The 23,059-nt window shown below is 43.6% G+C and overlaps 1 long non-coding RNA gene across 1 annotated transcript in view; it reads right to left on the bottom strand.

Moving 5' to 3' along the window:
* Positions 1–1,984: 1,984 nt before the first annotated feature.
* Positions 1,985–23,059, bottom strand: part of LOC143403997 (uncharacterized) — a 46,709-nt gene continuing 25,634 nt past the window's right edge. The window contains exon 6 of the long non-coding RNA XR_013091910.2: positions 1,985–3,827. This is a non-coding gene — a long non-coding RNA (uncharacterized LOC143403997). The remainder of the gene's footprint in view (positions 3,828–23,059) is intronic.

The following is a 23,059-nucleotide window of genomic DNA, read 5'->3' as shown; positions in this document are numbered from 1 at the left end:
AAAGTGTGCCAGAAGATAAGAATGGAGCCACACATGCTCAGTTGTTCAGTTTTTGCCTTCCATTCAAAGGAAGTTTATTGAAAATCTACTATGTACCAAGTTGTTCTAGGCACTAGAGCTATAAATAAAACTCATGGAGCTGATATTCTAATGCAAGAGACAGGCATAGATCATTAAACAAGTAATATGTAAGTGATGTCTGCTACAAATATAAACCAAATAAGATAAGGAGATACAGTGTGGCAGGGAAAGGAGTAGGGGAAAGTTTGACTATCAGATGGAGTCAGGGAAGACCGCACTCAGGAAGGGGAATTCCTGCAGAGGCCCACATGCCAAATTTTGAGAAGAGTGAGTAATTAGAAAACATTTCAGCAGAAGCCACAGCAAATGCCAAGACACTGAAACAAAACCATCTTGCACATGCTCCCTCCCCCAAGAGAGACGAGGGGAAAGTTCATTATAGAAAAGTTAGAAGGAGATTATAAATGCTCACCATAAAATTTAAATTTTATTTGCAGTTTAATTCACCCAGAAAAGGGGGTAGAGAATGTCAGGGAAGAAACAGAAGCACCAATCCAAACCACTGAAAGTGGGAGAAGGAACTTTAGCTTAATTATCTCTGCACCCCAGAGCCTGTTACTATGTCTGGCACAGAAAGTCTTGTTGGGTTGAATATACACAGTATAAATGAGCAACAAGAGAATGTTGGGATCAAGAAAGTCTTAGAGAAAAGAGAATTTAGAATCTTAAATGGGAATTTTCTGTTTGTTTCCATTCATAGTATTACTCAATAGTGATGTCATGGCCCTGGGACTATGAAATAGTGATGTCATGGCCCTGGGACTATGAAAACCTTATAGTTTATCAACCCAGGATAAATTGACCTCAGAATTTTTTAAATTTGTTCCACAATAAAAAAAAAAAAGTGTTTAAAGTATATGAACTGCAGGTTTGGATCTCTCCTCCAGGACATCTGTGCTTTGTGACCTTGGACAAGTTATTTACCTCTCTGTGTTTTAATTTCCTCATCTGCATAATGGAGATTTTAATAGGAACTAGCCCATAGGTTGCTGCCAAGTGTGTTAACTTTTATAAAGCACTCAGAACCATGCCGAGCACACAGTAAAGAGAAACAGCCAGGCATTGCCTAACGACAGAGACATGTTCTGAGAACTTGTCATTAGGCAATTTCGTCCCTGGATGAACACCATGGTGTGTATGCACACAAACTAGATGGCGCAGGTCAACCTCTGGACCTGGGCTCTCCATGCAGTGATGCAACGTGGTACACTTGAGATGTGGGAACTGCTTCCTGCACAGCACAGCATGCTGCTCTGCAGGAAGCCTTTTTGTAAATAGAAGGGATGCACTCTAACATCACAATGAAAAGTCTAGTACAGTAAATGCCTAAAGCAATGATGCAGCTGGGTGTTATCATGGTCAAGAATTATGCCCTGCACGTCGCTCTAGGTCATGTCACCGCAGACACGGGAGGAACGCATTGCAGTAGGATGTGAGCACTGCTATGACGTCACCAGGCAATGGGAATTTTCAGCTCCATTAGAATCTTATGGGATGACCGTCACTTACGTGGCAGTCATTGACCGCAGTGTCCATGGTGAAAGTCATTCTGCAGAGCCTGCCTGCAGGACCACCCCGGCTGCCGCGGCTCCTGCTGCTGCTGCGGCAGAGGTCTCACAGACCTACTGTCCCGTGTTTAATCCATTCCAAGATGAACATTCTTTTTTTTTTTTTTTTATTGATTGTTCAAAACATTACAGAGCTCATGATATATCATCTTTCATACATTTGACTCGATTGGGTTATGAATTCCCATTTTTTCCCCAAATACAAATTGCAGAATCACATTGGTTACACACTCACATTTTTACATAATGGCATATTAGTGACTGTTGTGTTCTGCTACCATTCCTATCCCCTACTATCCCCCCTTCCCTCCCCTCCCCTCCCATCTTCCCTCTCTATCTCCTCTGCTGTTGTTTAATTCTCTCCCTTTTTTCCCTCCTCCTTTCCCCTCACAACCTCTTATAATTTTGTGTAACATTGAAGGTCTCCTACTTTTTCCATATGCTTTCCCTTCTCTCTCCCTTTCTCTCCCCCCTCTCGTCTTTGTTTAATGTTAGTCTTTTCCTCATGCTCATCCTTCCTGTTCTGTTCTTAGTTGCTCTCTTTATATCAGAGAAGACATTTGGCATTTGTTTTTTAAGGATTGGCTAGCTTCGCTTAGCATAATCTGCTCTAATGCCATCCATTTCCCTGCAAATTCTATGATTTTGTCGTTTTTTAGTGTTGCATAATATTCCATTGTGTATAGATGCCACATTTTTTTTTATCCATTCATCCAAGATGAACATTCTTGAAAACGATTTCTTAGCATGGGAGACATAAAGGAGAGATAATAAGAATAAACAGCAAATAGGAATATGCAATACAATGATTATACATTCTTCCCCACGGTTATGATTTAGATATGCGGTGTCCCCCCAGCCCCTGTGCTAATGCAGGTATGTTCAGAGGTGAAGTGACTGGACTGTGAGAGCCATCAGTCCATGCTACTCTGAGTGGACTCCCTGGTGGTCACTGTAGGCAGGTGGGATGTCACTGAAGGAGTGGGTCACTGGGGGGTGCCCTGGACGGTGCATCTTCCCTATGGCCCTTTCCCCTTCCTCCCTCTGCCTCCTGGTCACCATGAAGTGCGCATTGTCCCTCTGCCATGCCCTTCTGCTCACCTTGGGCCCAGGGCAGCTGGTTCAACCAGCCATGGACTGAACCCCTGAAACCATGAGTCAAATGAACTTTTCCTCCTCTGAGTTGTCCTTGTCAGGCATTTTGGTCACAGCAACAAAAATCTGACTAATATAGCCATTAATGTTATTTTAGAAATCCAAAAAAAAAGCTAACTCAGTTTTCCCACTTGACCCACAGCTTTGAAAATTTTTTTTTATCTATTTGACTGAGGACCTTGGGATTTTTAATGGTACCCAAGATGGGAAGTTGTCAAAATAAAGAGAGGGCCTTATAAAATGAATACAGTAACAAGTGTTGGTGGGAATGTGAGGTTGAAACCCTCATTTGTTGCTGGTGAAAATGTAAGGTGGTTCAGCTACTTTGGTAAATAGCTGGTGAGTTCCTCAAAATTATCATTAGCCCAACAATTCCACTTTTAAGTATATACTCAAAAGAATTAAAAAGGCCTAATCATATAAAAAACACATGCCTATATGTTCATTACATTATTCTTCATAATAGCCCAAATGTCCATGAGTTGGTAAATGGATAAACAAAATATGGTCTCTCTATACAATGGAATATCATTCAGTTATGAAAAAGATTGAAGTGCTGATACATGTGTGACAATGTGGATAAACCTTAAAAACAGTATGGCAAATGAAGGAAGCGAGTCACAAATGATTTTACTTACATGAAATGTCCAAAATAGACAAATCCACAAAGATATAAAGTAGCATAGTGATTATCAAAGCCAAAGAATCACTGCTAATGATTCCTTTGAGAGACAATGGAAATGTTCAGAAACTAGATAGCAGTGATCATGGCACACCGTTATGCATATTCTAAAAACCACTAAATTATTCACTTTAAAAGGTAAAATTTTGTGATATGTGAATTATATCTCAAAAAAAAAAAAAGAAAGAAAGAAAGAAGCTCAGCATTTTCAATTACATCCGTCTCCAGTCTTTCATATATAGTTTTCATTCTTAATCTTCTCCTGCCAGCCCTGAGGATGTGGACACAGAGTCGTGCATATTGGTTCTTACATATCAGCTGTGGCATGCATAATCTTCACCCTAAAAATGAACAAACCAGAGTGGTGACTTAGATGACTAAAGTTGTGCAGCTAACATGAGATAGGGCTAGGACCAGATCTATCTGAGTCTAGTGCTCTTCCTACAAAGAACACATAGTGAGAGAAGCTCCTGGGGCCACTGAAGCACTGGGCTAGGGCACTAAGAAACAAAGTGTGGCACTCTGGAAAGAGTGTGGACTTTGGAATCCAGGGTCTAACCCTGACAGACCTGCCGCAGTCTGGCTGGGCACAATTCAGGAGCCACTTGTCAAAAGAAACGAACTTTATTTTTAGAACCACACACGCCAAACAAAACAGCTCCTCAGGAAAAAACCCTCAGAGCCCAACTGCCACCACCGGCTTCCCCCCAGCCACTCTCACCCACCAGCCTCTTCACCTCCCACAATCCTCCTGCTCTTGAGGCCGATTGGCTGGGTCGCATGGGCGGAGCCAAAAAAGTCCCCCAATGAGCAGCTCCGTGGTCTGAAAGGGCAGGGAAACAGCCCAATGAGCATCACCGCAGAGGAGCCAATCAGCTAGATGTTGCTAGATGTTGCTGGGGCCGCTGTGAGCCAATCACCAGCTGGTAGTCTGAAAGGGCAGGGAAACAGCTCAATGAGCATCTCCAATGAGCATCACCGCAGAGGAGCCAATCAGCTAGATGTTGCTGGGGCTGCTGTGAGCCAATCATCAGCTGGCAGCTGGAAGTTTGCTGGGGCCCCTTCGGCTGTGGCTCTCAACACAGACCTAGGTAAAATCTCAGGATCACCAATGGTCGGCTGTTTGACCTTGGTTGAGTTACTAGATCTCCTTAGACCTTGGCCTCCTCATCTATAAGATAAGAGTGGTAGAGTCTAATTATCTGGAAGGATGTGGAATTACTTAAGCAGACTCTATATGTAAAGCACCTGAGACAAGGAGGATGTTCAATAAATGTGGAGTGACGCTGTTATTCCAAATGAGGATAGGTCATAGATTTCAGAGTTACATGGGCTACTAGGCTCCACCTGCTGCAAGGACTTGACCCATAACCTGAACCAGCTGGTGATGGAAGTCAGCATCATGCAGTGAGAAGAACTGGGGAGAGGAGCTGAGGAGATAGGTTCTAACTTGGCCTTTGCCACTAACATAGTTTTTGATCTTGAGCAATTTACCTCCTTAGTCTATGTCTTAGTATCTCATACAATGCAGTAGTTAAAAGAAAGGGTGAGCACCGGGCGTGGTAGTACATGCCTGTAATCCCAGCAGCTCGGGAGGCTGAGGCAGGAGGATCTCGAGTTCAAAGCCAGTCTCAGCAAAATCAAGGTGCTAAGCAACTCAGTGAGACCCTGTCTCTAAATAAAATATGAAATAGGGCTGGGGATATGGCTAAGTGGTCGAGTGCCCTTGAGTTCAGTCCCCGGTACCATCCCCTCCAAAGAAAAAGGGCAGAGGGAGTTCTTGGCCTACATTTCAGGATCATGAGACTCAAATGAAATCAAGTATCTGAGATGACTTTGCAAAGTCAACATAAGAGCTTACTAACTGCAAACTAATCATCTCGGGGATGGAAAATGGCCCTTGGAGAATAACGATGGCTAACAAGTGCTGGCCCTTGGAGAATAACGATGGCTAACAAGTGCAGAAAACTTACTCTGTGCCCCGCACTGTTCTAAGTTCTTTTCCATGAATGAACGAGCTCACCTAATCCATGCAGTAACCTTTAGAGGCCAGTGTTATTATAATCTGTTTTTCAAGTGAGGAACTAAGTAAAATGAAATTAAGTAATTTCCCAAGATCACACTAGTAAGAAGCAGAACAGGGACATAGACCTAAGTGCCCTGGCATCCGAGGACTTAACCCTAGTGGGTTTAGCATATCCCCATTTTGCAAATGATGAAATTCGTGTGCCCTGTGAGCCCACCATGTGCAAGTCATTCTTCGTGTTTCTCATATGCCCTCTGCCTCCTGAGGACAACCCAGGAGGTAGATATTGTTGCTGTTTTACTGTTGGGGAAACTCAGAAGCACTTCATTAACTTAATCAACTTACCTAAAGTCACCAACTTAAGTAATACTTCTAGGGTTTGTGCCCAGTTCTATTTCTTCCATGTACTATGCCTGGGTAGAATTTACCCCAATGCCAAGCATAATACATTACGTACACAAGGCAATGACAGTGTGCTACATTTTGCCAAAGTCTCATCTGGATACAACAGGGACAGCACATTGAGTGCCTCTCAGGCCAGAGATTCTGCTATACTGGCAAACACTTCTTTTAGGCAATAAACAGGGACAGGTCCTTGACATGATGAGTTACACACTGCAGGAAGACCAAGTCCTTAATGATAACGCTGGCAGAGTCTGCCCTGGTGGAGCTAGGAGCAGGTGGCGTGGAAATTAAAAAGTAACTGGAAAGCGAGGGAGATCGTGGCATACTTCATTTGGACTGATAGGCAATTTTTGGTCCACTCCCATGGAAATCACTTGGGGATAACCTAGCAGTTATTAAATGCACCAGGCTTGTGGAGAGACCCATTCATTACTGAGTCCCTGCACCAGAGTTTCTGCTTAGCAAAATGTCAGCATCATAGAGCCTGATTTAGGTCTGACACAAGAGGCCACAGTAAATCCCGTCACTTAGCAATAGGCAAAGAGGACAGCACCTCTTGGAAGATATAATGGGACTGCAGAGGCAGCACACAGGTGTCTGGAAATGCCTAGATATGGAAAAGAGACCGGAGTGATAACGTTACTCATATTTTCCAAAAATGAATAATCCCTACATTGAAATTTCAACTTTCCCCACCCTGAATGGGAGCCATTGGGTCATGACACTGCTCCCTGAGAGTTTCCTGCAATCCCTTAGGTGCTGGCTCTTAGTCACACCACACCTATATGAAATTTATCAGAGGACCTAAAAGGTTTAAGCTTGGGTATTTTGCTCTTTGCAATAATGGCAGCCCCATGATTTCACTTGCACAGGCCATGAACCTGAGAGTCACCTTTGCCTCCTCTCTTTTCTCACACTCCATGTCCAATGCAACAGAAAATGCTGTTATTCCAACCTCCTCAATATACTCCAAATCCAGCCATCTCCTCTGCTTTCACCCCCCATCCAAGCTGTTGCATCTATCATCTGGATTAGGCTACAGCCTCTAACTAGTTTCTTGCTTTCATGTTAACACTTTCTTGGCTCAAATGTGCCCCCCCCCACAAAGTTCATGTGTTGGAAACTTCATCACCAACACAACAGTGTTGAGAGTAAGAGGTGATTCAGTCATAAGGGCTCTGCCCTCAGGAATGGATCAATGTCATATCACAGGACTGGGCTAGTTGTAAAATTGAGCCTCAACCTCTCTTGCTTGCTTGCTCTTGTCCCTTCTTGCCTATTTTTCCTTTTGAGTGGGATGACATACCATGCATACCCTCACCAGATATCAGCATCACACTCCTGGATTTCCCAGACTCCAGTACTGTGGGACAAAATTCTGTTAATCACCAATTACTATCAGATATTCTATTGTTAGCAGCAGAAAACAGACTAAGACAGGTATAGTTTGGGGTTTTTTGGTTTTTTCCTCAATGCTGTGGCTGGCATGATCTGACTCAAACATCAATCAAATTGGGTCATGGTCACATCTAAGCTTACATCCTCCAAGGGCTCTCCATCTCAGGAAGAGTACACAGTCAAGCCTTTACCTGACCTGCAACACCCTTCTGGTGTGCCCTTCTTTACCTTCCTCCTACCTGTCCTAATTCCTCTCCCCGGCATCCTCTCAGTGCCAGCCTCTGGATTCCTTGCTATTCCTCAGGTAGCCCATGAGTAGTGGAATGAGCCACAGAAGCAGAAGCGTCCAGAACTGCAAGGGTGAGGCAGTGGCTATGACAGGGCAGGCCATCGCACCCCGCTCCAGCACATCCTACCTAGGGGGAGGAACACAGTTCATCTGGAGTAGATGGAGAGTAAGAATATGGGGCATTTGGAGAGATAGGGGAGTTTGAGCACAAGATGCATGTTTCAGCCAGCCACTGCCAGTTCGAGTGAGCAGCATCCAGGGGTGACTGGAGCACACCCCTGTATAAAATCTCCTGTTGGTTTTCCCTCACCTGAACTGATTCCTTAACTCAGTGCACAAGGCTTCTGCTCCTCTCTCACCTGCCCTGCAGCTCTGGCCATCACACCCTTCTATGCCCTCTCCTTGGTCCCCTCTGTCCAGCCATGCCAGGTTTCTAAGAGTTACCCAAACTGGCCACACAATTCTGAACTTGAGAACATTTTCAGCCCCCTGAACAAATCCCCTCTCCTTTTTTAAAAAAAAAAAATTACTTTTTAGTTGCCAATGGATTTTTCACTTCATTTGTTTATTTATATGTGGTGCTGAGGATTGAACGCAGGGCCACACACATGCCAAGCAAGTGCTCTGCTATAAGCCACAACCCTAGTCCTGATCCTTTCTCCCTTTTCATCCACTCTCTCAACTTTCAAAAGTCAGCTTGCTGAACCTGTCCCCATCACCCCAGGTGTCTCTTATCCCCAGGGTATGTACACACAGACACACACACACACACACGACTAAAGGTATTTCTCCTAAGTGCTGCTTATTTTCAACTATCACACAGCTTCATCTTCCGCAGTACCTCTGTTTTATGCCAGTCATGAATTCTTTGTTGGCAGATCCTTGGGCACCTCTGTATCCCTAGCATCTAACACTGCACAACTCCTGGTGGGTGCTCTCTCAGCTCCATACACACATGCACCAAATGAATTAAACAATAGAAGCAGGTGTTCCTTTGACCTGGGCAAGTTTGACAGCAGGTATAGAGCATATCACACACAGGCCTAGAGTTCTGAGCCAAACTTCTAGGATTTGGGAGGCTGGAGAAAGTTCAGCAGGAACTGGGACTATAGGAAATGGGACCTGGATTGGTCATCAAGGTGGATGGTTAAGTTCAAATAGAAGTGAAGGACTCAGGTCCAAGAGATGAAAAGCAAGGCCATGGACTCCAAGATTGGGGTGATTTGAAAAGCTGGTGGAGCTATTAAGATGAAAGGAGGAGCCTGGATATAAAGGAAGCCAAACTGCCCCTGTGATGAGGAGAAAGGGGTGCAAGGAGCCTGGTCACTGGGCACATTGTGCAGTTTCCACAGTATCTTGATCAGTTTGCCTCCCCACCAAGCAAATGGGCCTGCTGGTGGTAGGACCAACTGGGCTTAGCAATAACTAAAACAGGTACAGTCTGACTCCCACTCTTACCCTTAAAAGTTTTCTTCCTCTTTCTTATCTCTGCCTTCCCAAAGAGTCATTGAAATATAGCAATGTGAGATCTTAAGTCAGACTGTCTGAGTTAAAATCCCAGCTCTGCAACTTGCTACTTATTTGATCTCTAGCAAGCTACATATTCTTTTAAGTCTCAGGTTTCTCATGTATAAAATGGGGATGATTATAATAGCAGCTATCACACAAGGTTATGGTGGAGATGAAATGAGATGTATTAAAAGAAAAAAAAAAACACTCCCAATGCTTTGTGAGCTCTGCTGCTCTCATTGGTATTGTATTTTTATTTATGGCACAGTTGACTTGATCTTGGACATGGAGTCGAACTGTCAAGTTCACATTCCATCTCCATTTCTCATTAGCCTTGTGACCTTGGAGAAGTTGCTCCCTCCTCAGTGTCCTCATCTGCAAGATGGACATAATAACAACCCTGATGCTGAGGGTTGCTGGGGGAATTAAAGTAGTGAATAAGTGTAAAACACTAGTTTCTGGGTTACAATAAGTGCTATGTAAACACATTACTATTATTGTGGAACCAGTGACTTATAGCGCCCCCTTCTTGATTTGCTTTTTTTAAAGCCCAAGGGAGAGCGATCCTTATTCCAGTGACAGTAACAGTAATGGACATGAGCAGAGGTAATACTGGAGCTCACTGGTGGCTCCCAGTTAGTACCCTGTATGCACCAGCCCTTTCTCTCCACTAACCTTCTGCCTTCACAGAACCCAAGCAGCCCGCAATCTGCTGAGGAGGTCCCCAGAGTCCTGCCAGCATCTAACAAAGGGGTGGGAGGGAGAGGAGCCCCACTGAAAACAGCTGACCCAGTGGACTGGCTGCTGCCACAGAATCTATTTCCCAGTGTCTCTAAAGTTGCTGACTTCAGCCTTTTCAGAGTAAAGCACCATCCGTGGTCAGAGACGGCACCCGCGCGAGCATGCAGCACAGCCGTAAATCTGCAAACCATATTATTTAAGAGACCTGACTTTCTTGTGTTGCGATATTAAAGCAAATCTTCCTGCTGCTCGTAAATCAGCCGGGATGTTTCCATCCTCAGCCGCTCTGCTCAGCCATCTCAAGATGCACACAGCGTACAGTGCACTTGCTTGGGAGGTGCAGGATGAGAAAGAAAAGGAAGAGGTGGGTTTGCCTCCTCTCAAAAGTGTTCTCATGACCCTGCCTGCACATATCTCCCTGTCCCATGACCTTAGATCCCTGGTATCCTCTGGTAGCTCCAAAAAACACAACATGAACTCCTGATATTGACACAGGGAGTTACCCTTCACAGCACTCTGATTAAACGGAGCAGGTACTGCTAATCCCAGTTGAGAGTTTGTGAATCTGAACATCAGAGATATTAAGTAAATTTCCCAAGATCCCATAGCCAGGAAGTAGGGAAGTATGGATCATGTCTCCTGACTGATTGCTGGTTCAGCTCCCTTTTTATGGCATTAAGTCTCTCTTATCAAGGTTTTCTTTATATGCATGGAGCTAAGAAATACAGGGACTCTTCTGAGGGAAAAAAAATGATCTCAACTCAAAATGTTTAAATGAACATTGCTCTGTGGCTGGTGCTTCCCAATACATCAGCAAAATTTATCACTGCACCAAACCTTCCTGTGGCTTCCCATCACCAGGAATGAAACCCAAGTTCCTAGCATAATATACAGAGTTCTCATGATCTTGGTCCTGCCTTTGGCTTTGGCTTGCCCTCCTCCCAACACAGCTCACAACCCCTGCTTCACCTATCTATCCTCCAAGAAGTCTGCTCAGACTCACCCTCCCCAACCCAGGCTGGGTTGGGGTCTTTCTGCCGTGTCCCATGAGCACCCCATACTTCTTTGACTGCAGCACTTTCCTAACCACATTGCACTCATCTGCATACTTGTCTGTCTCCTCTTTAGATAGCACACTCAAAGGCATGATGTGCCACAGTTCTTGGTAAAACTGTAGGTGCTCAATAAATGCTCCCAGACTGAATCCTCACTACCATCCTATACAGTAAACATTGTTCTCATTTTACAAATGAGGAAATGTTACACTAAACAGACATCACCCCAATCAGTTGGGAAGGTCCCCAGCAGACTGGAACCCAGACTTCCAGCTGCTGTGCTACATCCTACCCTCATCCTTCCTCCCTGTCTTCTTCAGCCTTGGATGCTTCATTTGACTTTGGCTTTTCCAGTCTAAGCTGACACCCTGGTTAACCTTGCAGCTCTATGTCCTGCAAGGCACAAGGAAGATAGAGTGTGTCCTGAGAATCCCCCCTACCTCCGGCTTTAGTGAGCACCCTTCCCCCTCTTATGGATCACCCTTGAAGGAATATTGTCCTGTACACCCTTGTGGGGGACTGACTTGACTAGTGATGAAAACCAGAGGGCAGGATATTTGCATTAATTCACAAACATGGAGGGTTTATGCTATGTCAAGTATTTTCTAACAACTGAACCTATCTGAAAAGAGAACAGACTCTTATCCATGCCTGAAGGGGTCTTCTGGATGAGGGCCTAGCAAGAAAGACAGAATCATTTGATAGGGAACTATCTAGAATGACTACAAAAGTCTCCAAATTCAGAACTATGAATCTGATGTGTGTCCTCTTTCTCCCTCTTACCCACCCAACAGCCCCTCCCTAATCCTTCTAAGCACTATAAAAAGCAAAAGGTTTTGGAAAGGTACTAACCTAATTTTATGAAAGATTCCAAAATGTTACTTTAAGTACTTATGGCTCTAAGTGATTTTTGTTTCCAATACTTGCTGGCAGAAAAATATTACCCCTGCATTTCAATGCAGAGGAAATAAGGAGGCTGCATTTGGCCAGATTCATTTATTTAAGTTATTTCCTAAAATGAGTGTAATTTGAAAATCACTAGTATTATTTCCTCCCAGTGCAGGTTAATGCTTTATACATGGCCCCTGAAAGGGACACCTCTTGCAAAGAGAGTTATTAGCTTTTTATTTAGAATGTACTGTATAGGTGATTTGTGGGTATAACAAACCTGAATAATTTAAAGTAGCCTCTATTTGCTGAGAACTGCAGGTTTTTCTTTTTAAAGTAGATTTTAAATCTTTAAACTTTCAGAGATTAAGAGAGATTGGCCTGGGATTTATTTGTTGCAGGAATTTCTTTTTCTTGTGCTTGCGTCTTTCCCAGCATCCATTCTTTTTTCATGCCTCCATCTAGAATCATGTAATGTCAGCATTAGAAAAGGCCGGAGACAGCCATCCTTTTGAGCCGTTGCTTTCAGACTTTTATGGCCAAATCCTTTATGCAAGGAAAATCTTAGCACCACTAGCAATAAAACAAAGGGAAACCAAACTGCCCTGGTGGGGATCTCTTTCTCCCCTCACCTCTTCACCCTCCTGCAAGGCTTCACAGAATCCCCGAGGCACACACTTTGAAAACAAAGACCCCTCACTTTTCAGTGAGAGAACTGAGGCCTGAGGGTGAGGGAAGACTTACCCAAGGTCACTCAGCAGGTATTAGGCAGAACCAGGACTAGAACCTGAAGCGGCTCCTTGAACTTGGCTTTGCCATTTTAACGTACATCTAATAACCATCTTTCAAATCCCAATCTCTGGAAGGCAGTGCACAGAGGCAGTCCTGCCCAGGAGCACAACACAGCATCACATTCATGCTGGTGGTCATAACAATGCTTGACACAGGCCACAGGCTCTAGACGAGGGCTCCTCCTCAGGATGTGCCTGTCTTTCAGCAGCCCTCCCGCCTCCAGCAAGGCTGGGTAAGCTTGTCATTTCTAAGCAGGGCACGTTTTTCTGCGGTCCCCTTTCCAAAGAGCAAGTGGTGACAGTGCCTGGAATGCAGAGTCAGCAAAAGGGAAGCCACTTTGCCTGCAAAGGCCCTGCAGAGACCCTGCAGAGATCCCACCCCTTTGTCCTTCCTCCTCATGTGCTGAAGCCCAGGCCTTTTTCCTGGGAACTGGGCATCCTGTACCAGCCAACACCCCACGGAGCTTTTCTTATGCCCCACAACCCACGCTAATTCCAAATGAAGCCAAGGGCAATTTTTGTTTGACTTTGTGCTTTTAATTTCTGAGAAGGAGACAACTTGTGCATGAAAGGACTTTTATCCTGCTAAACACCTTGATGAGTTTAGGTCTGAATCTAGAGGACAAAAGTTTGAGAGAGCTTAATTCCGCTGCAGGAGGAAACAGGCTGCCTCTGTTTTGCTGTTTTGCTTTGTTTGTTGGAGGTAACAGCAGGGACATTAGAGAAGAAAGACATTTTGCAGGGCAGGAGGCTGGAGTCCAGTGTATCCAATTGGCTAAAGGGATTTTAGAAATAAAAATCTGTAATGTGAAATTTTCAAGTTATCTGTGTTGCTGCAATCAATATTCCTCCTCTTCCTCCACTTTCAGGGAAGTCTTCTGTATACTTGCATGACTTCTTGAGGGATAGCTTTCCTAGTGGGAATCAGGAAAAAGGGCTGGCTTCCACCTCAGCGGGGTGTGGGGAACCAGACACAAATAAAAATGATGAGAGAAAAGGCATAGAGAGGGATGGTTAAATTAAAGCCGAGCTCAGCTTCAGGATAGGCCATAGAACAACAGACCCAAGGTGAGGTCCCATGATCTGGGGATGGTTTAGTGTTTTCACATCCCTTGAGATGAAGGTTAGGCCTGTGTTCTCGCCCACTTCAATAGGCAGAGAGGCGCCACCTGTAGTCCAGCCTACATATCCCCTAGCCAGAGCCTCTAACATGGTCTCACAGGTTTTGCCAGCACTGTTAGAGGATTCTGAGTTAAGAAGTAGTACCCATCATTAATTCAAGCTTTCAACAGTTGCTGACTGCCTACAACTTCGATACACCGACAGTAACTTTCTTTCTCTTTAATGCATTTGTGCTTGCCTGGTTTGGATATTGCAGAAAACCTTAAATAAAACACCAAGTTTCTCTCAGAGCCAGATGAAGTCACAAGGTCCATGGAAAATGATTATTTCACCCCAAAGCCAAAAGCATGAAGAGGCTCAGAATACTTAGCCTTCTTGCTGCTAAGGATCAAGAACAATAATAACAACAAACATCTCCATTCTTTGGAAAAGGTCATCAGAAGTGTCCTAGAGTTAGACACAGATCTATCCCTGCTTTATGGGAGGACTTCAGTGAGTACACCCAGAGAGTAAGGTAGAGTTCAAGGAATTGCACACCCAGACATTTTAGGAGACAGATAAGGGACCCTGATGTTCATTACCAGTATCCTCAAAGTTGAGAGAGGAAAGGCTTCCCTGGGAAGACATGAAGAAGGGTTAGCTGGGCTGGGTGAGAGCAGAGGTGAAGCCTATTTACAGGGAAGAGTAAAGAAATGTGCACATCTAACCAAGGTAGTAAGGCCCCCGAGGGTGACTAGGTGGAGAGCCCCAAATAGCATCCCTTTATTTCACAAGGTTTCTTCCAGTGCCAAGCCCAGTTTTACTTCTGGCCATCTCACCTCGCTAATTTGCCAGTTCTAACCTTAGACAAGCAGCCTGGAGTAGAGGCCAGTGTCAGCCTTGCATCCAGAGCACAAGTGCAAGTCTCTGCTCTGCCCCACTCTTGCTGTATGACTCCCATTCAGTGACCCACGCCTCAGCTGGGACGGTCATAAACAGTGACATTTCAGAAGGGGTATGGTTTGGTTGGATTTGGTTTGCCTTTTTTTAGGCAGAACACTTTCTTCAAGTGAGATCTTATTCAAAAGCCCAATATTCAAAAGAGATCAGGGACTGGGAGTGTGGCTCAGTGGTACAGCATTTGTCTAGCTTGCCTAAGGCCCTGGGCTCCATCCCTGGCACCTCAAAACTAACAAAAGAGATCAAAGCAGAGTTGGCTGGAGTAAAGCGGAGATGACCATGGCAGTGCTAAGTTGCTACAGACCAGAGGCAGGAGCACCTTTCATTCACACAGGGTAGCAGAATAGTGGCACCCGTGGAGTCCTGCGATGGAGCAGCATCTACTCAGAGCTCCCCAGAACACAGCTCAAAAAAAATCACTGGACTAAAGAATGACAATAGATTTAGTCCAAAATATGCCAGCCACAGGGCTAACCCCAGTTCTCCTTCTCCTTTGCCCCCACTCAGCCTGGCTGCATCCCAGAAGATGGGAGAATTTGGGGGCTTAGGGTGAAAGAAGAGGATATTGAGGAGGAACAGCAACCTCTCAGTGCTCAGTTGATGTATACCTTGATTTCAATGTGAAACACTGATGGAGGAGAGTGCTTTTGTGCACAGAATGAGCTTGAACTTGGATCAGGAGGTCTGCTTTTTTGTACCTTCCCTCCTTTTATCAGCTGTGTGATCTCAGACAATTCATCTATCAGATGCCTGTTGTAAGTCTGTTTTAAGAAGCAAAAGAGAAATATGCGTGTTAAAATGTATATAAAAGATAAGTGCCTATAATCCCAGAGGCTCAGGAGGCTGAGGCAGGAAGATCCTGAGTTCAAAGCCAGACTCAACAAAAGCAAGGCACTGAGCAACTCAGTGAGACTCTATCTCTAAATAAAATACAAAATAGGGATTGGGATGTGGCTTAGTGGTCCAGTGCTCCTGAGTTTCAATCCCTGGTATTTCCAAAAATAAAAACAAAGTATATAAAATATAATATAATATTGCTTCTATCTTACTCTTAAATCTGACATCTTCCCAGAAGAGCTATGGATTTAGCCCTATCTGTGTGGGCACACATGCACTGTTGGGACCATACCAGCCTCCAGCAAGCTAAGCCAGCTCTCCACCAGAGCTGTACCCTCTGCCCCGGCCCCATCTTTTACCACTGAATCTCAATCTGTGATTTCAGGAATTCTTTAACATTTCAATTTTTTGATCAATTCAAATATTTGAAAACTATTTTTAAACTATTATTACATGCTATAAAGAAAACTACATGATGCCTGGAGGACATTCAATGATGGGAGGGCCCAGACTGGCAGAACAGGAAAAGAGCAAGTTATGTCTAAACTCAAGAGTCAGTTAAGGTCACCAGAACAGCCTTTTGGAGAGCGTGGGATAGGAAAAGGCATGGAGTGTTGAATGTGGAAGGAAGGAAGGAAGAAGACCAGTGTGACCTGAGGGCAAATATAACCAGAAGAAAGAGAGAGAATCAAAATGAGGTTGGTAAAGGGGCAGGTGGGAGCCAGACCAAGCTTTTATGTTTCTGTTAAATCTTATGTAGGATTCAAAAAGTTTGGCTTTTCATTTTCTCCTTGTGATCAAATATATTTTCTTCCTGTGAACATTGCTCAGTATGGGAAATAAAAATACTAAAATATTGAGGCTCATTGGCCAGCCCAACCAAGGACAGCCCTGGGTAGGGAGGACATCTGAATGATTTCAGAGCACCCGGGCATAGAAAGGGCCTGGGCTATTGGAATACTCCAGAAGCATCTTTTGCATGAATGAATGACTGGAAGAATAAATGAATGGTCTTTGGTTTGATCATCATTATATCAGTGATTCTTCCCAAAAACTGGGTACTAATTCCTAGGCTCTGGACATTGGGCTATACCTCCTTCCAAACTTCAAACTGAAATTCCTTCACCCCCTTCCTGCCTACTGATCTCCAATCTACTCACAGCCTGTCTTGTGATGAGCATCTTTGTTAAATGTTAAAACAATTCTTCCTTATGCCAAAACTACCTCTCTAGAGCATTCATTCACGAATCTTTGTTCTACACCTTCAAGGTTATACAGAGTAAGTCTACTTCCTCTTTCAAGTGAGAACCTGTCAGAAATTTCTTACCTCCACTTGTCCCATGGAAACCATGCTTCAGTTTTAGATGGTGAAACTGGAGTCTTAACTCCTCAGGTAGATGAGCACTCAACCCAGGGCTTGTGAATGGTACCCACATTTCCCTGTTATGTGCTTTAGGTCCTTATTAGGGAGTTCAGTAAAATAGACATTAGGACCTATGGCAAGTAGGGCTAAGGTTTGAATTCAATTTGCAGTCTCTTGAAAATATGTTGGATGGTTTGAACCCTGACACTGGCGAATATTAACTCAAACAGTAAAAGTATCATGATTAATTCAACCCAACTGCAGGAAGTTATTTGGGAGTGTGGGGTACCAGGGATTCCTTAAAGCATTGGTTTTTGAGAAAGGAACCTTGTATAAGATTGAATGATCTATTAACCCCCAGAGAAGGCGTTACACAGAGGTCAAGCCTGAGTTCAATGGCAGGGCAGCAGTAGGGAAGAACTCTGGCTATAAAGTCATCTTATTTCACTGTTTATAACAAAAGGCTTAAGAACTTCAAAGAGTGTCAAAAATAATTTAACAAGGCTTGTTTATGTTATATGGGTCTGCCTGAAATAAGGCTATGATCTTTATCTTTTTTTTTTTTTTTAATGACCAATCACTATACAGAACTTTGGGAATGGGTTTCTTGCCCTGACTGCCCAAAGTGCCACTCTCCACACTCTCTCAAGTGGATATATGTAGTGGTGGAAAAGGGTGCATAACCCCTGGAGCCTCTGGCCCATGAAGCAAAGCCAAAGCATTCATCTCTGGGCCACCATTGGGCTTAATGACTGCCTGACTTTAATTCTACCCCAGATGTCACATCCCACAGCTTCATGTCTTATTCTCTAGGCACTCTGATGAAATATAAACAGAGCTCTAGGACCCAGTAAAAATAGTTTATATGCCTCATTTCTATTTCTAAGTAATTCTTGAGAAATTAAATTGGAATTTGATTGATTATAATCACTACAAAGTTGTATGTATCATGGCAAAGATTCTTAACAATGATCTGTATCACCCCAGAAACAGCATTCATTGAAAAAAAAAAAGTGAAACATTTTGAGGAAAACACTTTTTTCATCTAGTTAGAAATATAGTAGGGGAAGGTGAGAGGATATTGATCAAAGAACACAAAGTTTCAATTTTACAAGATGAGTAACTGTGGGAGCCCTAACGGATAGCACAGTTACAATAGTTAATACCATTTTCTTTTTTTAAAATATTTTTTTAGTTAAACATGGACACAATATCTTTATTTTGTTTATTTTTTTTAATGTGGTACTGAGGATCAAACCCAGGGTCTCTCACATGCGAGGCGAGCACTCTACCACTGAGCCACAACCCCAGCCCCCCATTTTCTTTTTAAATATTTTTTTAGTTGCAGATGGACACAATACCTTTATTTTATTTATTTATTTTTATGTGATGCTGAGGATCAAATTCAGTGTCTCACAAGTGCTAGGCAAGCGCGCTATGACCAAGCTACAACTATAACACAGTTAATACCATTTTCTATACCTATAATTTGTTTAGAATCTAGATCCTAAGTCAACACACACACACACACACACACACACACACACACACACATGATAGCTATATAGAGATAATGGCTATGCTAATTAACATAATTGTGGTGATCATTTCACAACATATATTTATATCAAAATATCACATTACACTATGGGAACAGGAAAGATGGTGGAATGTGATGGACATTATTACCCTAGGTACATATATGACTGCTCATATGGTGCGATCATTACATCATGTACAATCAGAGAAATGAAAAGTTGTGCTGCAATTGTGTACAATGAATCAAAATGTATTCTCTGTCATGTAGACCTAATTAAAAATAAATAAATAATTTGTTTTAAAAAATCACATTACACAACTGAAACACATACACTTTTATGTCACTGATATCTCCACAAAGTTCTTCTAATTAAAATTTAAAAATAAGAATATAATAATATCATTTCCTGAAATAGAATATAATAATATAGAATATAACAATATTGTTTTCTATTATCTGAATTAATCCAGTCTCCCAACACTAATGAATGAGACAAATACAGAAAGCCAGACACAGAACAGGGCTGAGGTTGTGGGACTGAGCAAAGCTGAAGTGACAAGAGGCCCTGGGAGAACTCAGCAAGGGACCCCATTGGGTAACTCTCATTCAACAGTCACATACTAAATTAAACACCCCTAACCCAAGAGAGTCACAGAGATGCCACAATGTAAGTAAGGCTCTCCTCTGAATGCATGTCACAGGAAAAGGGCGCACTGTTTTTACCCTCCATTTCCTCACTTGGAAAAATTACGGCAGTGCCATTTCTAATTCAGTGTTATGCTGCGAAGGTTGCAAATTAATTGCAATTATGCCTTCTTTGTGCCAAGTGATAATTTACTGCAATTAATTATCAAAAGATCTACTGCTGTCAATTATGATGCTTGCTCTTGAGGGGGAGGAGCTATTTGTGAGCCTCTGAAGTCTGTAACAAAGTTATGTTTTGCTCTTTTTTTCCCCCATTTCCAATTAAGCTATTATAATTTGTTTTCATTATACCAAACTCAATGGAGAAACTAACAATGTTACTCTAACCTTTTTCTTAATCTAGACATTATCTAGACCTACACTGAGTCAACACCCCTATTGTTACACCTGCAAGTTGTACACGGAGGCAGGCACACTTCAGAATTAATGAGTGCAGCTGTGGTCTCTCTTACATGCAGCACTTGTAAAATAGACCTCCTTAAAGTGCCATTATCACAATATTGATAGAGTTATTTATAGCATTGCTAACGCTCCCAGTCATAACAGAGGACTGGTTATCCACAGCAAGTTCATGCTGCTGTTATCCCCTGGCCTTCATCCAGAACCTGGGAGTAGGCACCAGGTGGACCATTTTTCAAAAATGAGCTCCAAAAGACACCCAAAAAACTTTTTATCATAGTGAATCTGATCACCATAGGAAGGTCAAGTAGCTGAGTGACAACCTCTAGGAAACACGGCAAACCAGCCGGAGTCCAAATACCATGAACTCTGACCCCACAGCAGGGTGGGCTGCAAGACATGTCACCCATGACCTGACCCTACACAGTTCTGTTGGGAAAGGGAAATTCAGGGTGCAATGTTTGTGGCTGTTTCTTCATAAGCAAGCAGAGAGATGTCTGTGAAGAAGTTCGGGGGAAAACCATTGGGTCCAAACTCTCGCTCATGCGGTCCCGTTCCACAGGGATCCTCTGCTCTGTCCCTTCTATGAAGGGAATGCCTCATGTGCACATTTTCCCTATTAAATTTTAAGTTCTTTGTGGGTGAAGAGTACACTTTATCTGTGAGGTTTTTGTTTTGTTTGTTTTGTTTTGTTTTCTAGCCCCGCGCTGAGTACCTGATCCGCACTCTGTGAATTTAAGAATTCTTCGCTATGCGCCAATCATATGCGAGGCTTAGCACCAGGTCCTAGAAAGCAAAGACATATATAAATCAGCCTGTCTTCCCTTAGGAATGTCACAGTTTAGGAAAAGAGTTCCTTATCTTCTTAGGAGTCACAGGATTCTTTGTTACTCTTCTAGGTCCCTAGCACAGAATCCAGGGACCTGACACCCAGGGCTAGGGCTTTATGACAGAGGTTGCCTCAGGAGCCCTCTGTCAGCACAACAGTGTGAATGCTGAATGCAGATCCAGACCCTTCCCCTGCACTTATCCTAGGAGGCAAGCGGTGGGGCTGAGGGCAAGAACTGACAGTTACTTAGCAAGGTCTCTGTACAGTAGGTGACAGTTCAGCCTGTGACCCTCTGAGAAAAATGTTAAGCTTCTCTGCAACAAATGGGCTAATCACCTCTCAGGGTGCCTATGTCAGGGGGCATCTCTAGATTTACCCAGTTTTAGGGAGTCAGAATCCTGTGAGGCCTGCTGGGGAAACCACTCCCCCACTCTCATAGACAGTGGCAATGAATGAGCCAGAGGAGGGAATGGTGGTTTAGTGGAAAAAGTCCCAAAGGGCAGGGCACATTTAGGTATGGGAGAAAGGCTATGGCTTGCCTCACCTTCCCAGAAGTATATTTTCCCAAAATGGTTGGCCCAGCTTCCTTGGACACTTAGGATGGGTGATTAATTCTTCCTTTTTGTAAGTGTGGGTATGAATTCAGGGTTTGATTTCTCTCTCCTATCTGGATCCCTATCATATTCACCACACTTGCCCCACCCCCATCACCACCCTGCTCCTTGGGAGTGGTGAACACAGGCACATGCAGATGGAACCTACCAAGCGAATAGGTCAGCACCTTCACCAGCCCCCACCACTGTGCCCATGGGTAACAGAAAACCAGCTGAGAGTACGAGATAAGCCCTAATGCATAATCTTCCCACCCATCCACATCAGAGTTTGCAAATAGACATTCCAAAGTGACCCCAGCTCAGAGGGTTCTTAAATGGTGTCTCCTCCCTAGCCAAACCCTACCCATGATCCATTCCATGGACACCCAGCTATCGCTCACCTGCATGGACACCCTAAAAAGAGATGATTCATGTGCCCATCCTACACAGGAAAGTCTGTCATTTGTCTTAGGCTGCAAGGCCCAATAGTTGTTTAGCATGTGGAGAAGCTGACATAAGTCACCCCAAGTCTTCCCGAAATTCTAACACCTGCATTTATTGGTCCTAAAGGAGACTGCTCTTTTGCAGAGGACAGCTCTGGATGCTGCTTCCTTCAGCCCAGGCACTCTGTGTTTACAAAATGCTTTTCTGAGAGGCAGTCCCTGTCACAGGAAGAGCTGTGGGAGTAGGGACGGGGGCAGACCTGGAAATTTCTTGTCCTAACTCTACTTTGTTATACAGCACCTTTTTTCCAAACCTTAGTATCTTTGTCTTCATAATGAAAGGGTTCACCTAGATCAGAGACTGCAACTTCAAATGCTCTCTGGGACCTGGCTGGTAACATACATGACAGTGTCAGCCAACAAAGAGTGTTTGAAACTTAATGAAAAAAGAAAGGCTGCTCCTCCTAAAGAGATTTTTGTTCTAAAATTTTAAAATGTGCTTAAGCAGCAAAATGTGTCTGCAATCTAAATTCATTCTATGACTGCTAGTTACCAGCCTTGGCTATTGATTACAGCGCTAAAGCAAAATGATAATATTGATATTTTAGTACTTATTTCATTGAGTGGTCCTTTTGTTCCCAAAAGTATTTAGAATGCTTGAAATAAAATCAGTGAAATTAAATATATTTCAAGTATGAACATCTAGCTGAGCATCCATTGGCCTGACTGGTTCTGCTGTAGGCTTTGACATCAGTCCCCACTGCCTAGAGCAGTATGTGATAGAGCCGGGCCAAGTGGGCTCGGAACACTCCCATAGCTTTCAGAACTACCACCTCTGGGCAGCTCCCTGGCTCTAACTGGGAGAGATCCTAATTGCGGTAATTCAATGTCTCTCTCACCTTCCTGAGATGGAGGGCCCTACCTGCAGTCTCACCTTTCTTCTGCTTATATAGGGCTAGCAGTTGGGCAGAGGTGCAGAATTCCAAGCTGGATCTCAGACATAAAAAGTGTAGGTGCTGATATCAGTTTCTACCATCCCCGCGCTTAGGCTGGATGGAGGTGGCCACTGAGGTGAGGGAGAGGCTGCAAGGAGGCAGGAGGGATCCGGAGAGTTACAGAGAGCTGCTCTCTTTGTTCCTCCAGCAGCAAATGTACTCACCTTCAGCACTATTGTTCATGCTGCAACATGATTTGTTTGTTTTTACATCTGATTCTCCCACTAGACTTGGAAGCTCATTGAAAGTATTCTTGTGTCCCTTCATAACTAGCACAATATCTGACATATAGAGGACTCAACATATTTTTTACCTTAAATGCAGTTCTCTGGTTTATTTCAAGGATGTTAAATTTATATGAATAAAATAAAGAAGAGAGGGCATTCTGGGTTGGGAGGAGCATAAGCATCATAATTATAATTTATAACTGTACATACACACGTGGGTGTTTGATTTCTAAGTTTTCCATGCCAGTGCATTGCCGGCATCTAGCAAAGTCCTGACATATAGTACATGCTGAGTGAATATTTCCTGAATGAATGACGGAGAGGAGAAAGAACATTTTGCAGGCTTTCTATTTCTGTCAGCATTGCCCAACAAATTGCTTTGGATTCCCTGCTTTCTCAAATTCACCACCCTTGTAGGCAATGAGCTAATACTTCCCTGGGTCATTGTGTCCATCAAAGGCCTAGAAATCTTGGAGGAA

The sequence above is a fragment of the Callospermophilus lateralis genome, chromosome 7 (assembly GCF_048772815.1).
Source record: "Callospermophilus lateralis isolate mCalLat2 chromosome 7, mCalLat2.hap1, whole genome shotgun sequence".
In the NCBI taxonomy this organism is placed as follows: Eukaryota; Metazoa; Chordata; class Mammalia; order Rodentia; family Sciuridae; genus Callospermophilus; species Callospermophilus lateralis.
The sequence above is the reverse complement of the archived record's forward strand: the minus strand, read 5'-3'. Positions and strand labels throughout refer to the sequence as shown.